The 21945-nt window shown below is 38.8% G+C and overlaps 1 protein-coding gene across 3 annotated transcripts in view; it reads right to left on the reverse strand.

Annotated features, from left to right (window-relative positions):
• wdr11 (WD repeat domain 11) overlaps positions 1-21945 on the reverse strand; it is a 344263-nt gene that overhangs the window by 5862 nt on the left and 316456 nt on the right. The window lies entirely within an intron of this gene.

Here is a 21945-nt window from a genome sequence, read left to right on the forward strand (position 1 = left end):
CACGAGGAAGAAGCAAACTGGCATTAGCATCGCTACGGCTCCGCTATTGGCCCAGACCACGGAGCTAGAATCGCCTGAAAGCGCACCTGCGACTCATGACGCCCACACAGCGGCAACGGAGGAGAGTATGGGGAGCGATATCAAAAAAGACGTTTTAGAAGAAATAAAGAAAATGAATGCTACTCTTCAGATGGTGGCAAAAGAGGTCACAACTATTAAAGGCACAACTAAAGAGCTAAAAGACTCAGTGGAAGATATAAAAGTGAAGCTGGGCGAGGCGGAACAGCATATATCAGACATTGAGGATGCTAACGGGATTACTGAGGCAAAAGTGGAAAAATGCGAGAAGCGGCTGGAGGTGTTATGGTCACGTGTGGAGGACCTTGAAAATCGTAGTAGAAGAAATAATGTGCGGGTTATCGGACTTAAAGAAGGAGTGGAGGAACCCGAAAAAGTGGATCAATATGTGATGAAGATTCTAGATAAAGCATTTGGGCTTTCGGGAAGTGAGTTTGAAATTGAACATGCGCATCGTTCCCCTGTACCAATGCCGGACCTGAATGAACCTCCCAAGGCGATACTTGTCCGCTTTCTACGTTCATCTGCAAAGGAGAAAGTACTACGAGTGGCTAGAGAGAAACGGGGGATCGACTGGGAAGGCGCTAAGCTTTCCTTCTTTGAGGATGTTACGAGGGAGCTGGCGGAGAAGAGAAAAGCGTTCAACCCGACGAAGAAGCGTCTTCGAGAACTAAAAGTAAAGCATAGGCTGGCTTATCCTGCAACACTTGTTTTTATGTGAAACGGATAAAAGAAAACGTTCCAAGATGGAAAGAAGGCTGATAACTTTTTGCAGGAATCGACTTAAAAGAGTACAGGACTGTAATGTAACATATCGGAGAAGTGATAGTCAGCGGAAAACTATAAGGTTTGGGTGTACAAACAATGGGTGTAGCGGGGCTGCATGGTTTGTGCTGCCATTGGACATATAACGTGTCTCACGGACCAGATAACGTTTAGTGACTTAAGCTTTAAGCTATAGTGAGTTTGGTTGGATGGGTGGGAGGGGTGGTGGGGATTCCTTAGCAACGTTGTTCAGGGTTGCTATGCAAAGAAGGGTGTTCATTTTGTTCATGTTTGATTTTACTAAGACAGCTAGTTTGAATGGCCAGATGTGTTTTGTAATAGTGAGTGCCTATATATTTGAGTTGTGTAATGTGTTTTTTTTTTCTTTCTTTCTTTTTTACTCAATAGATAAAGATGAATAGGTACATTAAAATAATATCATGGAACATAAAAGGATGTGGGGACCCAGTTAAAAGTAGGAATGTTCTGACATACTTAAAATCTAAAAATACAGATATAGCATTTATCCAAGAGTCTCACATTGTAGGAGAGGAAGAGGCAAAAAAATTCAAAAGAGAGTGTGTGGGCACCGTCTTTCATAGTTCATATTCAAGCAAACAAAATGATGTTATGATCCTTATTAATAAAAATTTAAGTTTTGTGATGTTGAAAAAATATAATGATAAAGAAGGACGCATTATATGTTTGGAAGCCCTAATTGACGGGGTTCAAACAATTCTATGTAATTTTTATGCACCTAATAAAGAGGAGCCAGATTTTTTTCATGGAATCAACAAAATAATAGGTGATTGTGAGGGGCAGGTTATTTTGGCCGGAGACTTCAATCAGGTGATGGATGGGATAATTTATAAGAGCAAACCCAGGGGTAGATCTTCACCTAGGGACAGAGACGCTATTCATTTGTTGACAGATGACCTTAGCCTAGTAGACATCTGGAGGTTAGTTAATCCTAGTTCAAGGGAATATACATTTTATTCTAATTGTCATAAAACATATTCAAGGATAGACTTCCCCTTAATATCAAAATCTTTGGTAGATGCAGTTGTAGGTTGTGGTACCATTGCCATTAGCGATCATGCCACAGTAGAGTTACATATCATTTTGATCTCATATAAATCAAAAAAGGGTCGATGGAGGCTCAAGACGATGTTGTTGCAAAATAAAATGTTTAGTTAGGAGTTTACAATAGATTTGAAATTTTTCTTTGTAGTCATTATAGGTTCGACAGATAAAGTAGCCACGGTATGGGAAGCGTCCAAAGCATATATAAGAGGTAAGGTAATTGCGTATGCGACAAAAGTGAAAAAAAATAATTTAGAAAAAGAAAAAAACTTTGGATAAAGAAATACGAGAACTGGAGAAGGATTTGGCGAGACAATATTCAAATGATAAATACCAGGCTATCTGTAAATTAAAATATCAATTAAATGATATTTATAATAAAAAGGCTGAATATGCCTTATTTAGGCTTAAAACAAAATTCTATGAAGGTGGTGAAAAGAATGGTAGATTATTAGCGAGACAATTGAAACAGCAAGATAATCTAAACAATATATCAATGATTAAAAAAGATAACCAAGTGGTAACCCCATCAAAGGAAATAAATTAAATTTTCAAATCATTCTATCAAGATCTGTATACCTCTGCTGGTGTACTTAAGGAGGAGGAGGTGGAGACATTTTTCTGAGGTTTACAATTACCAACTTTTTCTGTTGAGCAAAAAACAAGGCTGGATACACCTATAACGGAAGAAGAGGTCAGAGCTGCTATTTTTTCAATGAAAAATGGGAAATCGCCAGGCTTGGGTGGCTTCCCGATTGAATATTATAAGAAATATATTGATATTCTGGCTCCGGTCTTGCATAAAGTTTATCTTGAGGCACTAGAAATAGGCTCCTTACCGGGTACATTTAACGCCGCACTCATTTCCCTCATTCCTAAAAAGGATAGGGATGTTTCAGATCCAGCGAATTATAGACCAGTAAGCCTGTTAGGAGTTGATTGTACGATTTTGACAAAGGTTTTAGCCTCTCGCTTGGATAAGATATTACCAGACATTATCAATTGTGATCAAGTCGGATTTATTAAGAATAGGTGTTCGGGCGATAACATTTGAAGACTTATCCATCTTATACACAAAAGTAAATCTAGTTTGGATCCGGTGGCGGCCTTCTAGCTTGATGCAGAGAAGGCCTATGACCGGGTAGAATGGGGATTTCAGATGACAACACTTTTAAAGTTTGGAATCGGTCCTGGATTTTCTAGATGGGTGAAAACTATATACTCATGTCCGAGGGCAGCAGTTTTGACAAATGGATTGGTGTCAGACTTTTTCCCTCTATCACGCGGGACCCGTCAGGGGTGCTCTTTGTCCCCACTACTCTTTACGATATTTCTTGAACCACTGGTTCTAGCTATCCGTGCTAATACAGATATCAAAGGTGTTCACGCAGGAGGTACAGAACACAAGTTGTTCCTATATGCCGACGACATCTTAGCAGTGTTAACTGATCCCATGCAATCTCTACCGGCGTTGCTCGCATGTGTTATTCAGGGTTGTCAGGGTATAAAATAAATTGGTACAAATCGGAAGGCATGCCGCTTTCAGCAACATGACATTCTAAATATATTACTACATTCAATTTCAAATGTTTACCTTTAGGTATGAAGTATCTAGGAATATTATTACACCAAAACCTAGAGGACATTATGCTTTCAAATATGGAACCTCTCCTTTTAAAAATAAAAACAAATCTGGATAAATGGGGAAATTTGAACCTATCATTATGGGTTAAAATTAATATAATTAAAATGGTGGTGGCCCCGCAGTTCAATTATGTTTCCATGATGTTACCTGTAAGAATTTCTCCACATATATTTAGCCAATTTGAGAAAATAATTAAAGATTTTCTGTGGAACAAAAAGAAGCCAGGAGTTAATATTAAGAAAATGTGGCCCACTAGAGACATTGGTGGAATGGCTCTTCCAAATGTGAAACTGTATAATTTAGCATTTGAAATGTCAAGACTGGTCAAACACTGGTCAGGGCTGGACTCTGAACTGAGCTGGATCAAGACTGAACAGCAACTGGTGAGCCCTTTTACACCCTTGGATGTTCTTTCACAGGGAGCGGCTAATAATGGACAGGACTTTCATTATAACCCGGTACTCATGCATTCCAAAGCTGTCTGGGCAAAAGTACACAAGATCTGTGGAGAATCTCATTTAAGACAACCCTATGCCTCATTATGGAACAATTCTGCTGCACAGATTGAAAAAAAAAACTGTATATTGGAATGAGTGGCTTGCCAAAGGCATACATAGAATAAGTGATCTTTATTCAGAGGGACTGTTTATGTCATTTGCTGAAATAACCCAAAAATATGGTCTGACTAGGAAAAACTATTTTTGGAAATATTTACAAATAAGGGATTGTATTACCAAAGGAAAATTTACTCGAAAAACTAATGCAGTGGTGGAGTTTTTAGAATTATCTGGCTCAGTACATAGAACAGCTGTTTTCTACAAATTATTTAACAATTTAAAAAAAGATATATGTGAAAATGTGAGGAACATATGGCAGAGAGATTTGAATTGTACCATTGTTAAAGAGGATTGGTGTCAAGTTTTGTCAAATTCCAATAAATATATAAGAGAGGCTAAGGGTAAATTTACTCAGTACAAATTAATACATAGGTGGTACTTCACTCCTTCTAAACTTCACAGAATGGGAATTATGCCCAATAATATATACTGGAAATGCAGATCAGAACCAGGGACATTTTTGCATGCCATTTGGGAATGTAGGACAGTTTACCCCTTTTGGAAAAGAGTATTGGATAGTATAGGAAGGTGGATTGGATTGACAATACCCATGTCACCAAGATTGTGCTTATTAGGGGATCAGTCTGTGTTACCAGGAGTTTTGAAATGTGACTATGTGGTTATAAAAGTGGGAGTGATTACAGCTGCCCGAGTGATTCTCAGTGTGTGGAAGGATACATCTCCTCCGGAGTTTAACAGGTGAAAAGAAAATATGCTGAAAATTGTGTCATATGAAAAATTCTTAGCCAGGATTAACAATGATACGAAGGGATTTGACAAATCTTGGGGACAAATTTTTGATGGAGATTGATTGATTCTTTTGACTAAGTCTATTATTTTGTGGGGTTACATATATAGGCACTTATAATTTGATTTTATTGTGTCCTGTGTTATGTTTGTCTGTAACGATTATTGATGACTGGCCAAAAATGTAAATGTGAATTAATCGTGTTTTAAAGCTGTCTTTTTTCTCTCTCTTAAATGTTTTTTTTTTATATGGTTGTTTGTTTGTTTGTTTGTTTTAAAATGTTGAAAATAAATAAAGACTTCAATTTAAAAAAAAAAAGGTGTAAAAGACAGATGGAGATTCACATGGCTTAGCAAAATGGGGAAGATTGGCAAGCCTTTTAGTTCGGGGGATAAAAAAATCTAACAAAACATACAATTCAAGAAAACATACAGAGGAGACTGCTATCGAAAAGCTCTCGCGGTACTTTCATGTAATCTGCCTGTTGTTTCCAGCAGTGCTGATGACGACACATAAGCATGATCACCTGTCATCCACGATCAATGGCATGAACGATCCATTGCGGGAGGCAAGATTGTATTGATGAGACTTACACACCGAAGCCGTTTCTCAATACCAAGTACGCCAAACTCGGACTTGTGTCCTTCGTAGTTCGAACTTGCAAGTTCAGACTCGGAAGAACGAACTCCTGACGCGAATGCATTCTGGGAAACTTCGCTGTCATAAGTCCACACAAGTCTCCTCTGATGCATCCTCGATAAAATGGGCGGATCAAGAACACATCCGGGGATTTTATGTGAACTTGCGCTTGTTGCGAACTTTGAATTGGAACAGTACTTGGGCCGCGACTGATGACGTTTCACAAGTCCAGAAGAACGCAAGTTCAGACAAGAACGCATATTGAGAAACGGCTCGAGTGTCACGTTCAGAACCCTGTTTATTCACTGCTTCCGGTGTTACACACAGTCAGAACTTAACTGTATTAGTAGCACAACACTGCCCTCTAGTGGCCAACTTATGCAATATACACATGTCAATACATCTGTTTTTCAAATTTACCTCAAAATTTCTTAACTTTATACAACAACTAGTTTTGTTTACAACAATTTTACACCAAATATTTCTCTTTATCAACAATTTGTAACATGACCTCTTAAATTCACCTCTTTACATTTTTTCTATTAGTCTCTTTGGCCTTATTATTTGTCTCGTAGGACGTTTTGTTTGTTCTAAAGCATCCTGTCTGTTTTCAATTACAGATTCTTTAGTATTGCCTTGCATTTCGAATTGTTCATTTTGCATAGCAATTTCCAGATCATTTGTCTCACTCTCATTGATTTTTATTTCTTTCTGAGGCACAAATGTCTTCTGTTTCTCCTGATTATTTTCCCATGCTCTGTGAGAACTTCGTATGATCTGGGAGTTGGCTCTTTAATCACTTTGGCCAATGGTCCCCAGTGCCCATCACTTGTCACTCGTACAATTTCTTCTTGGGCCACTGGACTCAGTGGTTTTGCTGTTTTGTTGTAGTGATTAGTCTGTCTCTCATTTGTAGAATTCCATGAACTCCATACCATTTGGTGCTTTACCGATGGCAGCTTTGTCCGTAGTTTCCTATTCATGAGCATTTCCGCCGGTGAAAGTCCATTCTCCAGTGGTGAAACTCTGTAATTCAGAATAGCCAGATACGGACCACTCTCTTTCTCAGTAGCTTTTTTCAGAAGGCGTTTTTACAATTTAAACTCCTTTCTCAGCTAACCCGTTGGACTGCAGGTACAGAGGGCTTGACGTTATGTGCTCAAAACCATAACTTTTTGCAAAGTCCTTGAAACTCTGACTTGCAAACTGCAGTCTTTTGTCACTTATTACAATCATTGGAATACCTTGTCGTGCAAATATAGCTTTGTCTTTGCAATTACCTGCTCTGACGTTGTGCTTGTCAGCTGCATGAATTCCGGGTAGTTTGAGTGATAGTCCATGAGCAACAAATAATCTTTGTCCTTAAGCTAAAACAAGTCCATTCCAACTTTTCCCCATGGCTCTTTTGGTTTCTCATGCGACTTCATTGGCTCTTTTGTTTGCTGATATCTGTCCCGCTGGCATACTTCACAATTCTGCACTAGTGTCGTTATGTCTCTGTGCATGCCTTGCCAGTATAATACTTCTCGTGCTCTTCTCTTACATTTTTCGATTCCTAAATGTCCTTCGTGCACAAGTTTCAGCATCTGTTTTCTCATTGAGATTAGCACAACAATCCTTGTTCCTTTCAGCAAAACTCCATCCAGCACTGTCAGTTCATCTTTAAAATCCTGGAAAGGATTTTCCACTGTTACCTCTCCCTGCATGTGAATCATGTCCAGTACTCTCTTTAACTGTTCGTCTTTCTGTTTCTCTGGCTATTAATATTTATGGGCTTTTCTTGGTCATAAAATTTCAAAACAGGTTCTTTTGTAAAACTGCTTTTCAACTATGACCACTCTTTTGCTTGCTCGTCGTTCCACTGCCACACAGTGTCTGTTTCTAACAAGCTTCTTAATGACTTTGTATTTGCTGACAGATTTGAAACAAATTTTCCTAAGTTGTTTATTAACCCTAAAGCTCTTTGCAGGTCTTTTTTGTCTCTTGGCTCTGGCATTTCGTCTATTGCTCTGATTTTCTCTTTGTCTGGTTGTATTCCTTCTTCAGACAGTCTTTCTCCCAGGTAAGTGATTTCTCTCACTCCGAACTGGCATTTGTTTTTATTCAACTTTAATCCATTTCTTTGTGCTTGGTCCAGGACCTTGCGAAGTCTGTAATTATGCTCTTCTTTTGAGCGGCCCCATACCACTACATCATCAATGAAGACTCCTATTCCATCAAAAAAGCTGTTGCACTGTTTTGTGGAATACTTTGGGTGCTGAGCTAATGCCAAAAGGTAGCCTTTGGAAACAATGCCTTCCAAACGGTGTGTTGAACAGTGGCGGCTGGTCACTAGGGGGCGCTGGGGCGCAGCCCCCTTAAAGCTGGCCAGAGAGGAAAGCTACTTTAACATGTTACCAAAAAGTTAAATATATAGTGCAAATTAATACAAAATAAAATCATTTAGTTGTACTATTTCACTGTTAGTCATGTTATAATTTATTTGAAACAATAAAAAATCAAAACTGAGTTTGTTGTGTGTGTGTCATGTTTGTGTGTCTGGGGCGCACCCCTAATGAGTGTCTATGTAGGTCAGGAAAAAGGGTAAAAACATGTGACCTGAGGCTGAGCTCTAAGTGGCTGGTTTCGGATCCGCCCTGGGGCGCAGGACTATGCGACCCAAACACTCCCACTTATGTTTAAAATATGCTTTTATCCTTACAAAATCACCCTATACAAGGTATTTAATTGATGAATAAATAAAGGATTAAGAAATTTGGACCAGATCGACCAACGGAGTCAAATGATGGCAGTCTGTGTGCTCCACCACTTCTCATGGCAAACGGAGTTGGCTAGCTGGATATCATGTAAGTCTTGAGTTTTATTTTTTTCCCCTGTTTGCTGTTTTAAAGTCTAAATGCGTGATAGACGTGCAAGACATGAACTTTTGTGGCGCGTTTGAGCTTGTGTTGCGTGGACATAATGAGAGCGAGAGCTCATATAATCAGGTATATTCCGTGGCTTAGTCAACTTTGTTGTTAGTTTTGTTGTTGTACAGTGTTGTAGAGTTTAAAAAAGCACCCACGAGAAAACCACTGTTTTTAAGGAAACTTCACGAACCGTGCATATTGAGCTGATGGACTGTATGTAGGCTTACTCCCTGTTGTGAGGGAAAAATGTGCTTGTGCTATAAAAGCAAAAAGAAACGTACGAGCCTGTGATTAGGCAACTTTAATGTCTCTTTTTGTGTGTTTTCGGTCTTTGACGGAGAAAATTGAAGCAGAATAAAGAAAAATCTGAACGCCATTTTGGCAGATTGCCCATACAACTCAATTTGAGAATGTAATTCCTATGTATGTCCAGTTGGTGGCAGTGTGTTGCTCAAATGACGCCCTGGTTTCTAATCATTCTCGCGATATTTTGATGTCATACACTGATTGGTCTGCGCATGGCTGCTGAAGGAGTGCTGAAGGAGTGCTGCAACAAGACGCCTGTCTAAGGTAAAGATACAAAATCTAATGACAAGAGACTGCATTAATCTGCCTTCATGCGTTTATTACATAAGATGGTTTCAGATGAGTTTAGTTCAATTCAGATTTTTACATGTTTATTGTTATTTTAATCGCAGTAGTGTTTTGTTATTTGATTTGTTTATAGTTGCCTGTTTAGCATAAAGCTCCGTGTTTTATTGCCTCCGCTGTTGCTGTGAGACAAAACATTAATTAATCTGCTTCATGTGATGGTAAAGTGATGCACGGTCTCCATTTATCTGTTCTCTAAACAAATGAATAAACATTTGACTTGTATGCTCGTCTTGTAAGTTTATGATTAGAAATGGACATGTGAACGAAAATGAAAATAATTAAAACATGAAATTACGGATAATAACTGAATGTGAAGGACTCTTTACAACGCTGTTTATCAAAAAAATTACGGAGATTGAAAAAGTCTATCGCAACCTCTCTCTCTCTGTGTGTGTGTGTGTGTGTGTGTGTGTGCGTGCGTGCGTGTGTGTGTGTGTGAATGATACCCTTGATATTAGTTCATTACAGTGTCATAGTACATTTATTTTGTGCGTTTGAACTGTAACATTTTCAGCATTTTAGCTAAGTAGTAGCCTAATGATACTCATCACCTGATAAATGGCTTTAAGAGTACTGCATTACTATAGTAAAAGTTTGATTTTGAGTGTGTTTGCGCCCCCCCCAAATTTTTTAAGCACCAGCCACCACTGGTGTTGAAGGTGCATAATTTTGTGCTTTCCTCATCTAGCACTATCTGGTAAAATCCCGACGAGGCATCCAATTTGGAGAAATAACATGCTCCACTCATTGCACTAGTAATGTCTGTCTTTGTTGGAAGTCTGTAGTGCTCGCGTTGGATCGCCTTGTTTAAGTCTTTGGGATCTATACACAGTTTTAGATCTCCATCTGGTTTTTCTACTATTACGAGAGAATTCACCCATTCTGTAGGTTCTTCGATTTTTCTGATTATTTCTTCCTTTATCAGAACTTCTAATTTCTCTCTCAGTCTTTCTTTTAATGCTACTGACACCTTTCTTGCCGGATGTATGACCGGTTCTGCATTCTCCTTCAGCTTTATCTTGTGTTTTCCTGGTAATTTTCCTATTCCTTTACTCACTTCTTTGTATTCTTTTATCCAGTTGTTCTGAGTAATTTCTTCTGTAGTTGCATCTTTTTTCCTCTTCTGTGTTGTCATTTCCTTGTTTATGACATGGACTCGCTTTATCAATGCAAACTGTATGCATGATTTCAGTCCTAGTATAGCTTGTCTGTCTCCATCCACAAGTACAAAAAAGACATCCTTCTTTATTCCTTTGTAGGATAGACTGACTCTGCATACTCCTTTGTAGTTTTGTTGTCATATGTTTTCAGATGCACTTTTCTTTGATTAGGGTTTCGAGCACAAAGTGCTGAAAACCTATTGTATTTGTCTGTTTTATTATTATTAGGGTTTCGAGCACGAAGTGCTGAAAACCTATTGTATTTGTCTGTTTTATTATTATTTAGGGGTTCAAGCACGAAGTGCTGAAACCCTATTGTAATTGCTCAGATTTGTATTATTATTATTTTGCTGAAAAACGGAACGTGCAGACCAAACCGTAAGGCCTAGAGACTTCAAACTTTGCCAAATGGTAGGACCCAATTTGGGGAGAGGTTGATAGAGTATCAACCCGATTGGCCTATAGGTGGCGCTATAGCGATAACATATGTGTTTATGCTAATAACTCCCACAAATCTTATCCAAATGTCAAGTGTCTTATATCACTGGAACCCTTGCGTCAAGACGTATATATCCGATTTCATTTCCGCCATGATTTTTTTTCCGATTTCATTTTCCGCAATGAAATGACATTTTTTTCACCAGATTTGATACGCTGATGTCTGAGCAGAGTCTGAGGCAATACCCAAAAAATAATATGCCTGCACCCCTAGTTGGCCTCATAATTTAACAAAACCTTTGACATTGAGCGAGCCCAATGGACTTACAACTGTTTTTTCACTAAACTAAAGTGTTTAGCCATGATACTAGCTAGATGTAACAAAGTCATGACCTGACATTGCATGCACAATTTTGTCGTAGCGCCACCCTGTGGTTATTTGTTATTTTCACTTAAAAGTGAGTAGAGAGCGGAGAGATTTCACTGAATGAGAGACATTTTTTTGCTGATAACTACTGTATTTAAGGTTGTATCTTCGCCAAACGTATGCGTAATGACACGGTACTTGGTAATTCTGTTGGCAGTCAGAACCTGAGGGAGCCTGCAGTTTCGTTGCACCGCGACCTAGTGGTGGTTCGCATATTTTACACGCCTACAACTTTGGCTGCAGTCACCATATTTTCATGGGACTTTTTTCACAGGAGTCCTGAATTGTTGCAGAGTCCACTGATACCACACATGCCAGGTTTTGCCTTATGCATAGTCCTGGGGTTATCAGAACACAATTCAGGAGGACATTAAATAAGTCAAGCATTATATTTCCAGCTGTGTTTGCTGTCCACTGTAGGTCCTTGTGGTCTGCTGTGCGTGTTCCTTATGTGCACGTGTGCAGTCTGTTGGCACCATTGCACCATACCATGACTCAATGGCCTTGTAGTTCAATTAAACACGGCCATTTCTGAATTGTATGTTACGGTATAAATCTGAAAAACTAGTTCTCGTTAACAAATTATCCGAATGACTTAACATTAAGGACATGACATGTTTGAAAGGTGCACCTGTGTGTAAGCATACATAGTCTGTATGAACCGTTTCTAACCATCTCTTTCGTTTGTCTGGAAGCGATGTAGTGTATCAGCCTGGTCGACGACGTCTGACGTCTCTGACGTGCTATAATGCTGAAACCCGGCAAATGCTGCTTGCAGCTTTAATTATTTATTATTTTTCCGCCTTAAAATGCGTTGCCCAGCCCAAACCGTAAGTCGTAGAAACTTGCCACTTGGTTAACTGGTTGTATCTGGGCAGGCTTCTCAGATACATTGAACCAGCCAAATCGGCCCATAGTTGGCGCTATACCAATGCCCGGCGCATTTGGGCTCATAACTCCTAAACCGGACATCATACACTCAAGTGTTTTGTATCATTTTAATCCCTGGCTCCAAACTTAAAAAATTTATATCTCCGATTTGATGATTTGACAGGGTTAATGAAGGTCGATCGGAACGAAACGCACTGTGCTTCTTTGTGATTTATACATCATTTAAAACGTTAAAGTGTCATTTTTTGTGTGTCTATAAAAACTGAATGTTGTGCTTTTCACAAAATTAAGAAAATATACATAATGCGCGATCTGTTATCTCTCCATCAGTGACGTCTTTTCAAAAATGCGTCAGAAAAATTACTGTAATGAATACTTTTCATATCATCAGAAGATAAATGTCATGTCTACATAATGCTTGGAATATCTTTAAAATTATGTAAGTGAAGTTGTACATTGCTAATACTACATGATTTCACCGTATATGCTGGAAGTGTGGTAATTTTCTTGTGGACTGAATAAAGTCTAAGATTGCCAATTCTTTTTACAACAAATCCCAGCACCATGTTTTCATTCTTGACGTGATCTTTATAGGCTACTGTATGATTGTTAATTCGACTGGATTGCCACATTGAACTTGAAAGCGCGACGCGCATATCCGCATCCGATAATGTGCATGCACAGCCAGAGCTTAAACGACTTCATGTTCGCGTCTTTTTTGCTTAATCGGACAAATGCTTATATGTCAAAATAGCTGTTTTGGTGATTTTCATACTAAACATTTGGTTACTGTACGTCTTTAACGAATAAACATTTTATTGCATCCCGTCTTATCCTAACGTGTTGAAATCTGCATTAAAGTTAATTAAATATCAAAAGAAAACAGAAAACTTTTGCATCTTCTGTATCTTCGTAAATAAAGACTAATCCAAGCATCCTTTGTGTTGAGCACTGCTATTTGAAGTAAGTTTAAGGTTTATCATGGAGTTTAGATTTCCTGATCTTTTGTTTCATTAAAGGGATAGTTCACAAAATGAAAATTCTGTCATCATTTTTACATCCTTATGTTGTTCTAAACCTGTATGAATTTCTTTTTTCTGATGAACACAAAAGAAGATATTTTGATGGTATGCACACAGCTGTTAACCATTGACTTCCATAATAGGAATAAAAACAACATGATGGGATTCAATGAATTTTGTGCTTACCATCATTTATCAAAATATCTTCTTTTGTGTTTATTAAAATAAAATACAGGTTACGACCAACATAAGGGTAAGTAAATGATGACAGAATTTTAATTTTTGGGTGAATCCCTTTAACAGACAGTAAATCAAATGTAAGAAATACAGTAGAAAGATTTAAAATTCACCCTTATTATGTTTACATATAATGCGATAAAAAGATTAATTTATGCTTTCTTGATACATGATTACACGTCATTTTCTTTTATGGACTATGGACCCCCTAAAGTACCTTTGGCCACCCCCTGGCCACCCCATTAAAAAAATTTTAGTTCCGCCACTGCATAGGAAGAACAATGCAATAGCTTCTGAACAAAAAACTCTATTGGCCTTATATTAAAATTTCCATCAGAAATGGCCGAAAACTGTGAAAAACCAAAATAGTCCTATAGGTGCACGTGTGTTTAAGCATACACAGTCTGTATGATCCGTTTCTGACCATCTCTTTCGTTTTTGTGGATGTTGGATCAGCCTGGTCGACGACGTGTGACGTCTTTGACATGCCTTAATGCTCAAAACCTGGTAAATGCTGCTTGTTAATTTTTGGTTTTCTTTTCAGTCTCAGAAAGTCTTTCATAGGTAGGATATTTACCTGTGCCCCTGTGTCTAACTTTAATGTGACATCCGTGCTGTAAACATCCATGTGAATGATCCACTCTTCTCCTGGAGTATTTTGTTCCTCTTCGATTAAGTCTACGAAGATTGCCGTTTCATCATCTTCCTTGTCACTCTTCTTTTCTACTAGCTGTACTTTTTTCTTTGTATAACAGCATTTTGCAAAGTGATTTTTTTTCTCCACAATTTCTGCAGTCTTTCCCAAAAGCTGGGCATTTTCTCGGTGCATGTTTATTTCCACACTTTCCGCAACCTTTGCTTTCGTAACTTTGCATTTTCTTCTTCGATATTACTCTGTCTTTAGCACGTCGAACTGCATCCACTTCTGCAGTTTCTTTTTCCTCGCTAAAAGTCTTTAGCTGAGCCCTTGCGCTTTCTGAGGCCTGGCAAATTTGTATTGCCCTTTCTACAGTGAGGTCTGTCTCTTTTAACAATTGCATCCTCACTCTTTTATCTTGTACTCCAATTACTATTTAATCACGTATCATGGAGTCACACAATGTTCCTAAATTACATGACTGACTTTTCAATCTCAAATCCGTGACATACTGTTCGATGGATTCTGACTCTTTTTGTAATCTGTTTCTGAAGACATACCTTTCATACGTCTCATTTTTCCTCGGTGTACAATATAGCTAACATTTCTCAATCACTGCATCATACTTGTCTTTTTCTTCTTCCGTGAAGACAAACGTGTTATACACATCCAGTGCACCACGTCCAGCCACTGTTAGCAGCAATGCTATCTTCCTCCGTTCGTTCCCATCCAATCCAATGGCGAGTGCATAAAGTTCAAAACTTTGCTTAAAAGCTTTCCAGTTTTCATTTACATTTCCTGTCAACTTTAATTCGTCTGGTGAATGGATGGAATTCATTATTTTTAAACATTTATCCTGGTACCATGTATTGATGAGACTTACACACCGAGTGTCACGTTCGGAACTCCGTTTATTCACTGCTTCCGGTGTTACACACAGTCAGAACTTAACTGTATTAGTAGCACAACACTGCCATCTAGTGGCCAACTTATGCAATATACACATCTCAATACAAAGATGGCGCCAGTGTGGACTTTGGCAAGCCGTCGCCTGGTGTCTGTGTTCTTTGTATGGATTACATTTGTCATGTTTGTGTCTACGTTCGCACATAAAGTTGCTACAGTGCTTGCTTATTATCGCTCAGTTCTTCTTAATTTACGATGGTAATCACGGAGGTTATAAGACCTATGACCCCCCGTTCCTCTCTATGTTGCCATCTGAAATATGTCGCTTACTGGACTGTGAGAGTCATCGGAGGAAGAAACGCTCTAGAAGACGGGGATCACACGGCGGTGTGTTGATACGCATGAGGAGGTACCTCCACGCGTTTATCCGAAACAACTAGGATCGGTGCTCTCATTAAAGAGTACTTCTCCTAGACTACGCGTCCGCAGAAGAGGAGTAAACCCCTGTAACCTTCGTTTATTGGATTATTTTTTATCGCCGGAATCTCAACATCCTACAACATCGTATCACCGATCTACTCATCACGAAATTGACTACACTGAAGTGAGGATGGCGCTGCTAAACGTAAGATCGATTTCAAACAAGTCATTTGCAATTAATGAACACGTTTTATCTCATGAGTTGGACCTTCTGTTTATGACTGAGACATGGCTAATTGCCGAGTACTCACCTTAGAATTGTTTTCTAGTTTTGAAGTTCAGATATTTAAGTTGGATGGCTGTAATCCTCTGCTATGCTTACTTGTTTATAGACCCCCCAAGTATAATAAGGATTTTATAAGTGAGTTTTCATATCTTTTATCATCTGTCGTGCCAAATGCCGATAGACTCCTGATACTGGGAGATTTTAACATACATGTGTGCTGTCCATCAAAGCCCATGGTCAAAGAGTTTTTTCAAATTATTGACACTTTTAATCTCACACAATCTGTTGTCAGATCATAAGTCCATTATTTTTAACATAGCTGTTTCTAGTCTCGTAGCACGTACCGCATCGGTTGGTCGGTATGTTCGTTCTTTTAACTCATCTACATCTGAACAATTCTTAGATGCCTATATTACTTCCCCAATAACCTATGATATGGAGTTTAATTGTCTCGGAGCTAATACCAATGATTAAGTGAATACGTTTAATGGGCTATGTTCAAATAAACTGGATGCAGTCGCACCTTTTAAATTAAAAAGACCTAGAGGCTGTGTACATCCTTGGTTTAATGATGAAACTAGACCAATTAGATAGAAATGGAGGAAAGCGGAAAGAAAGTGGAAGAGGGATAAATTACAAGTATCATATGATTGCGTTAAAGAGTGTATGATTCACTATCAAAAAACTGTTAAAATCGCAAAGGCAAATTATTTTTCTGATCTTATCGCTAAGAATGCTTACAGTCTGAAAATATTATTTAATACCATCAATAGCGTCCTAAATCCGATGTCAAATCTATATCCGGATCCGTCTCCTATGGCCTGCGAAAAATTTCTAAAGTTCTTTACGGACAAGATCAATGTAATAAAATCATGCATTGTCCCCTCCTCTTTAGACATCCCTCTGTCCACCTCCAATTCTACAAATTTTCCAAATTTACTCCAGTGTCTCACAGTTATATGGTGGAAATTATTTATAAAATGAAGCCCACCTCTTGTTCGTTGGATGTCATTCCTACTCGTCTCTTATTAGAGACACTTGACACTATTTGTCCTAATCTACTCTCAATAATTAATAGTAGTCTAATTAGTGGAAAAAACAGCACAAATGATGAACTCAAATATCGGTGCGTTACTGGTCACTGTTTTAATGTATTTATGTTAAATTATCATTTTTAAAAACACGTTTGAGACTAGGGGGCGTGGTTCAGTGAGGTCTGCAGCGGGAGAGAGAGTTAGGAGATAAGCGGTGAGTAAATTGATCAATTACGAATGAGTAACAATTGTGTCTGTTTTAGTAATTGGCATGGAGAGACCGCTTATAAGCCCAGCTGTTCCCTGTGGAGGGGAGAGAGAGAGACATACTGCAAGCTGCTTATAAAAACAAAGGGAACCTGAGAACCTGTGTATTGTGTGGAACTATTATTTAATTGCTGATAGCGCACGTCTTTATTTTCTGTTTTTACATTGTTTGCTCTAATAAAAGAAGCAGCCACAGTAAAGCCGGACCCCGTCCTCTTCCTTTATCCCTCCCATAACTGAGACTTTGTTACAACGTTCCTATGGACGTATTCTCTAAGGACAAATAATTATTATTCAATTCAATTCAATTCAATTCAATTCAATTCAATTCAATTCAATTCAATTCAATTCAATTCAATTCAATTCAATTCAATTCAATTTTATTTATATAGCGCTTTTCACAATACTCAATTGTTTCAAAGCAGCTTTACATTAATAGAAGCAGTAAAAGCACAGAAAAACAACAGATAGCATAACATAATACACAATAGCATAAGCAGTCAAATTTGCTGCGGCTATGACGCGACATTATGAGCGAGCATATTACTAATGTAACGTCGAGAAGAAGAAGCTAAGTTAAGCCCAAGCAGGCTACGTCCCCGGGGTAAAAAACCCCCTAGGAGAAAAAAAACAAAAACCCCGGGTTGTTTAGCCGAGGAAATAAAAATAAAAGTCCTAGGAGGGAAAAACCCTTGGGAGATATACATGTATATACACACATATTAACGGATAAGGAGCTTAAGCGGAGATTAAGCAGAGATTAAGCGGATATTAAGCGGGTCCTGCCGGTGGTCGTTGGTCAGGCATCAGCTGGGCATCACATTGAAGGACGACCAGTAGATCAGAGGTGTGCCGACTTCCACATCCACCGGAACTGGGTCTGTTTGTCCCATTGTCCTCAGGGTCAATGGGACCCAGGGACGAGACAGGGAGAGAAAAACAAAATCATATTAGCGTAGGGGCCGTTCACATGTAATGCAAGTGTCACACAGTGATGTGGTTGAATCAGCTTAGTTTCAGACAGACTAACTATTGCGGCATAATTATATTATCCACAGTTGAGGATTTTGCAAATTGGGGGCCCACTGCGACGGTATATATGGTAACTAAGGGTCACCTTCCGATTTTTAAGAGAAAATGAAACCTGTCGACCCGTTTGACTAAGGCCTGTAACCCCACTGTCGTCGTTAATGCAGGTTCAGTGGCAAACGGGTCTATATTGCATACTATTTACAAGATCACGAAAAAGCGCCAACATCTCAACCTGACCATACGTGTCAACCCGTTTGACTAAGGCTGGAGGCCCCACTGTCGTCGTTAATGCAGGTTCAGTGGCAAACGGGTCTGTATGGCATACTATTCACAAGACACAAGAAAGCGCCAAAATCGCAACCCGACCATACGTGCCAACCCGTTTGACTAAGGCCGGAAGCCCCACTGTCGTCGTTAATGCAGGTTCAGTGGCAAACGGGTCTGTATGGCATACTATTCGCAATAGAAAGAAAGCGCCAAAATCACAACCCAACCATACGTGCCAACCCGTTTGACTAAGGCCAAAAGCCCCACTGTCGTCGTTAATGCAGGTTCAGTGGCAAACGGGTTTGTATGGCATACTATTCACAAGAACACGAAAGTTCCAAAATCGCAATCCGACTATAGGTTAAGATAAGATTTTTATTTATTTATTTGGTTGATCTGTGTTATGACCGCGAGTGCTTTGTTCCGTACAGATAACTATTTCGAGTTAAGTACTTTTACTAGACAAATTATGCGAATGCTTTGTTGAAGAGAAAAGTTTTAAGTCTAGATTTAAAATTATCGACTGTGTCTGATTCTCGGACATCGGTTGGTAAATCATTCCAGAGCTTAGGGGCTAAGTAGGAAAATGACCTTCCACTTTTAGACACTTTTGAAAGTCTGGGGATAATCAAGAGACCAGAATTTTGCGACCGTAGTGTGCGTGATGGATTGTATTCTGATAGTAATTCTCTAAGATATGAGGGTGCTAGGCCATTTAAAGCTTTGTAGGTGATTAGTGATATTTTAAATTGTATGCGATATTTAACTGGTAGCCAGTGTAAAGATGCCAGAATTGGGCTTATGTGGTCATACTTTTTAGATCGAGTACCCTACGAGCAAGTTTGGTGGTACAAAATAAAACGTAGCGCTTTTCTAAGCGGATTTAAAAGAGGAACTATATTTTATGGCGTAATAGCACTTTTGGGAGTACTTCGACTCGCCTGAAAAGTCCGCTCCCCTTCTCACACTCATAATGGGAGAGGGAGGGTGTTACTGCGCCGAGTCGAAGTACTCCCAAAAGTGCTATTACGCCATAAAATGTAGCTCCTCTTTTAAATCCGCTTAGAAAAGCGCTACGTTTTATTTTGTACCACCAAACTTGCTCAGATAACTACTCGTCTTAAATAGGAAAAACGTTGATGTGTTTGGTCACTTCTAACTTTATCTCCAAATGGTACCATTGAATGAATGGGACTAAGCTAAATGCCACCGAAGCGCAGCAGCGCGCTCCAGCGCCCACGTGCACGCACACAGACGACAGAGGGATGTATTAACTATTCTTAGTTAAGGTAATAACATATTTTAATATTGAAAATGAGTAGACTATTCCTTTAAATCAACAACTTTGAGAGTACGTTAAGTATTCTCATCTCATGCTAAATCCTCGTCTCTGTTTCTAACCAGTTAATATTGATCTTTGTATTATTTATCTATTTAGTTAAATAGTAAACACATACAGTATAGTCTTTATGTTATGTCTAAAGTCTTTGTTTTTGCAATTTACGTACAGGAATAAGATTGACTATGAATAGTTTTTCAGTAAGGATCAGGTCACTGCATGAGAGATCGTGGTGAGGGCGACTTGTTTCAGGTCGATGAGAAAGTCAAACAACATAAACTGAGTGTATATGAAAACACAAAAGACAGCTAAAATGCATTTTATGCAGACGTTTTTGTGGGTTCTACATCTGTGCATAGACAAGCTAAATTTGTTCATAAGTGCTTCAGTTTAATGACAGTAGCCTAGTAAATAGAGTTTACATGTGTCATATTTAGAATCAGTTTACATATAACATTGATTCTTAATTCTTGATATTGTTTAATGTCATTTATTCACCGATTGTATTAAAGGACTCTCACTCTTGTTGTGTAATACTGTCACAGAGCAGTTGTTCTTGTGTCGCTGGGACAGCACATTGTTGCACTACTCAGAGCTTGGCATCAGTGAAGTTCACAGCTGTACTGAAACGGAGGAGAGCTGACACAAACCTAGAACAATGGTATTTTTTATTTAATCAACATTTTACTGTAATGTAGTATTCCAAACTTTGCTGTAATTTGTATTAATGTTAACATGGCCACTGTGTGTTTTCTATGTATTTTCAGAGGTTCTGTCTGCAAGACCCAAAGAAAGGAAGCTTGCTGATGTATTAAAGGAACAGTATGTAGGATTGTGGCCAAAACTGGTACTGCAATCACAAAACGTGTGGCTAAAACTGGTACTGCCCTCACACAAGTGGTGGCCAATACACAACATGACAACATAAACATCAGTTGAGGGCTGCAACTCCACTTTTTAAATGACAATATCCTGGCTAGACCACTGTTGTCAGTGATATAAGTATTTGAAATTAAAATGATTTCTTGATGTCTAGTGACATATCAGGGCCATTTTATGATTAATTGATATAAATTTCTTACATACTGTTCCTTTAAGGTACAACACAAACATTTTGCAATGTAGTATTTTACACACACAGACACACATATATACTTCACAAAAGACATACTGTATGAGATCAGGCTCATTTCACTGAAAATGTTTATGTCACAGATAAAGTCCATACGAGTGGTTATTACAGAACAATCCATTACAATGTACAAAACAATAGTCCTGTCCAGATTGAGGCTGCGGTGTGACATTCAGGACGTCAGACGTTTAGAAGTATTGCAAATTGCCATGTAATAAGAAGCAGTATTTGTTAAAAAATATGAAAGATTATACAGACTAAAATGATAGGAATTTAATTTTTTTCATTTCAGGAGTACCTTTTAAAAGAGTGTCACCTGTAAGCTGCTTAACCTCACAGTCCTCCAAGTAGCAGAGGCGTTTAAGGACTTTGCCAGTGCTCTAGCCCCTTCGGTCACCACTATTAGGATGTCACATGTCAATTCTTTGTTGGATTCTGTCTTTGGCAAAGTTTAGTATGGAAGTGTGCTGTCATACCAGCAGCAACAACACGCAACCTTAATCGCTATCAACATGGCCGGATTACCATATGGGCAAATGGGGCAGTTGCCCCGGGGCCTCCGGCCACCAGGGGGCCCCCGACGACATGTCATGTATAAGGCAGTGTCCTTTCTCAGCCAGCGACACACTTTAAGGGTCAATAGCACGATCAAATCATCACTTTTAAAATGACTGCAGATCCTTGTATGAGATGTGATGTTAAATCGCTCGCGTCGAATGTTGTGAATCCATTTTCTGCATGTTTTTCGTCCACAAAAAACATTTGGAAACTCATACAGAGTTAAACTTTGAGGAGTCCTCATATAACTGGACACAGCAATGTTCAGCTTAACTATTTTCTTTCCGCTGTTGATATTTAAACTTTCTGGAAGCCATTACTATAATGGTTAACTATATAATGCTATAAATATACTTTAGTTATAAATCACTCTCAAATGAATTATATGAAAGCATTTTGCTGCTAGTAAACTCAGACACGAAATGCGCTGGAAGATTCTTCCGGAAATACATCAGGAGAGCCAGATTGCGCAAAAGGTGTGCATTGCTGAGCTCCTTGAGTGCTGCGCTCTTGGCGGGTTATGATTGGTTGAATGGTAAGCTTGCATCTGATTGGCTAAAGAGTACGAGGGACCCACATTGGAGAAGCGCGCTGCCACTGAAGATTATAATCCAAATCTACATGAATATGAGTTTACCATTATAATCACACCATTATAATCACATGCCATTTGTTTTCCATGAAGTTATGCATTATGTCATGTGTTAGGCTGTATGTGAGTCAGGAGTTTAAAAGCCATCTGTGTGGTGCCTTA

The sequence above is a fragment of the Misgurnus anguillicaudatus genome, chromosome 11, assembly GCF_027580225.2.
Source record: "Misgurnus anguillicaudatus chromosome 11, ASM2758022v2, whole genome shotgun sequence".
Taxonomy (NCBI): Eukaryota; Metazoa; Chordata; class Actinopteri; order Cypriniformes; family Cobitidae; genus Misgurnus; species Misgurnus anguillicaudatus.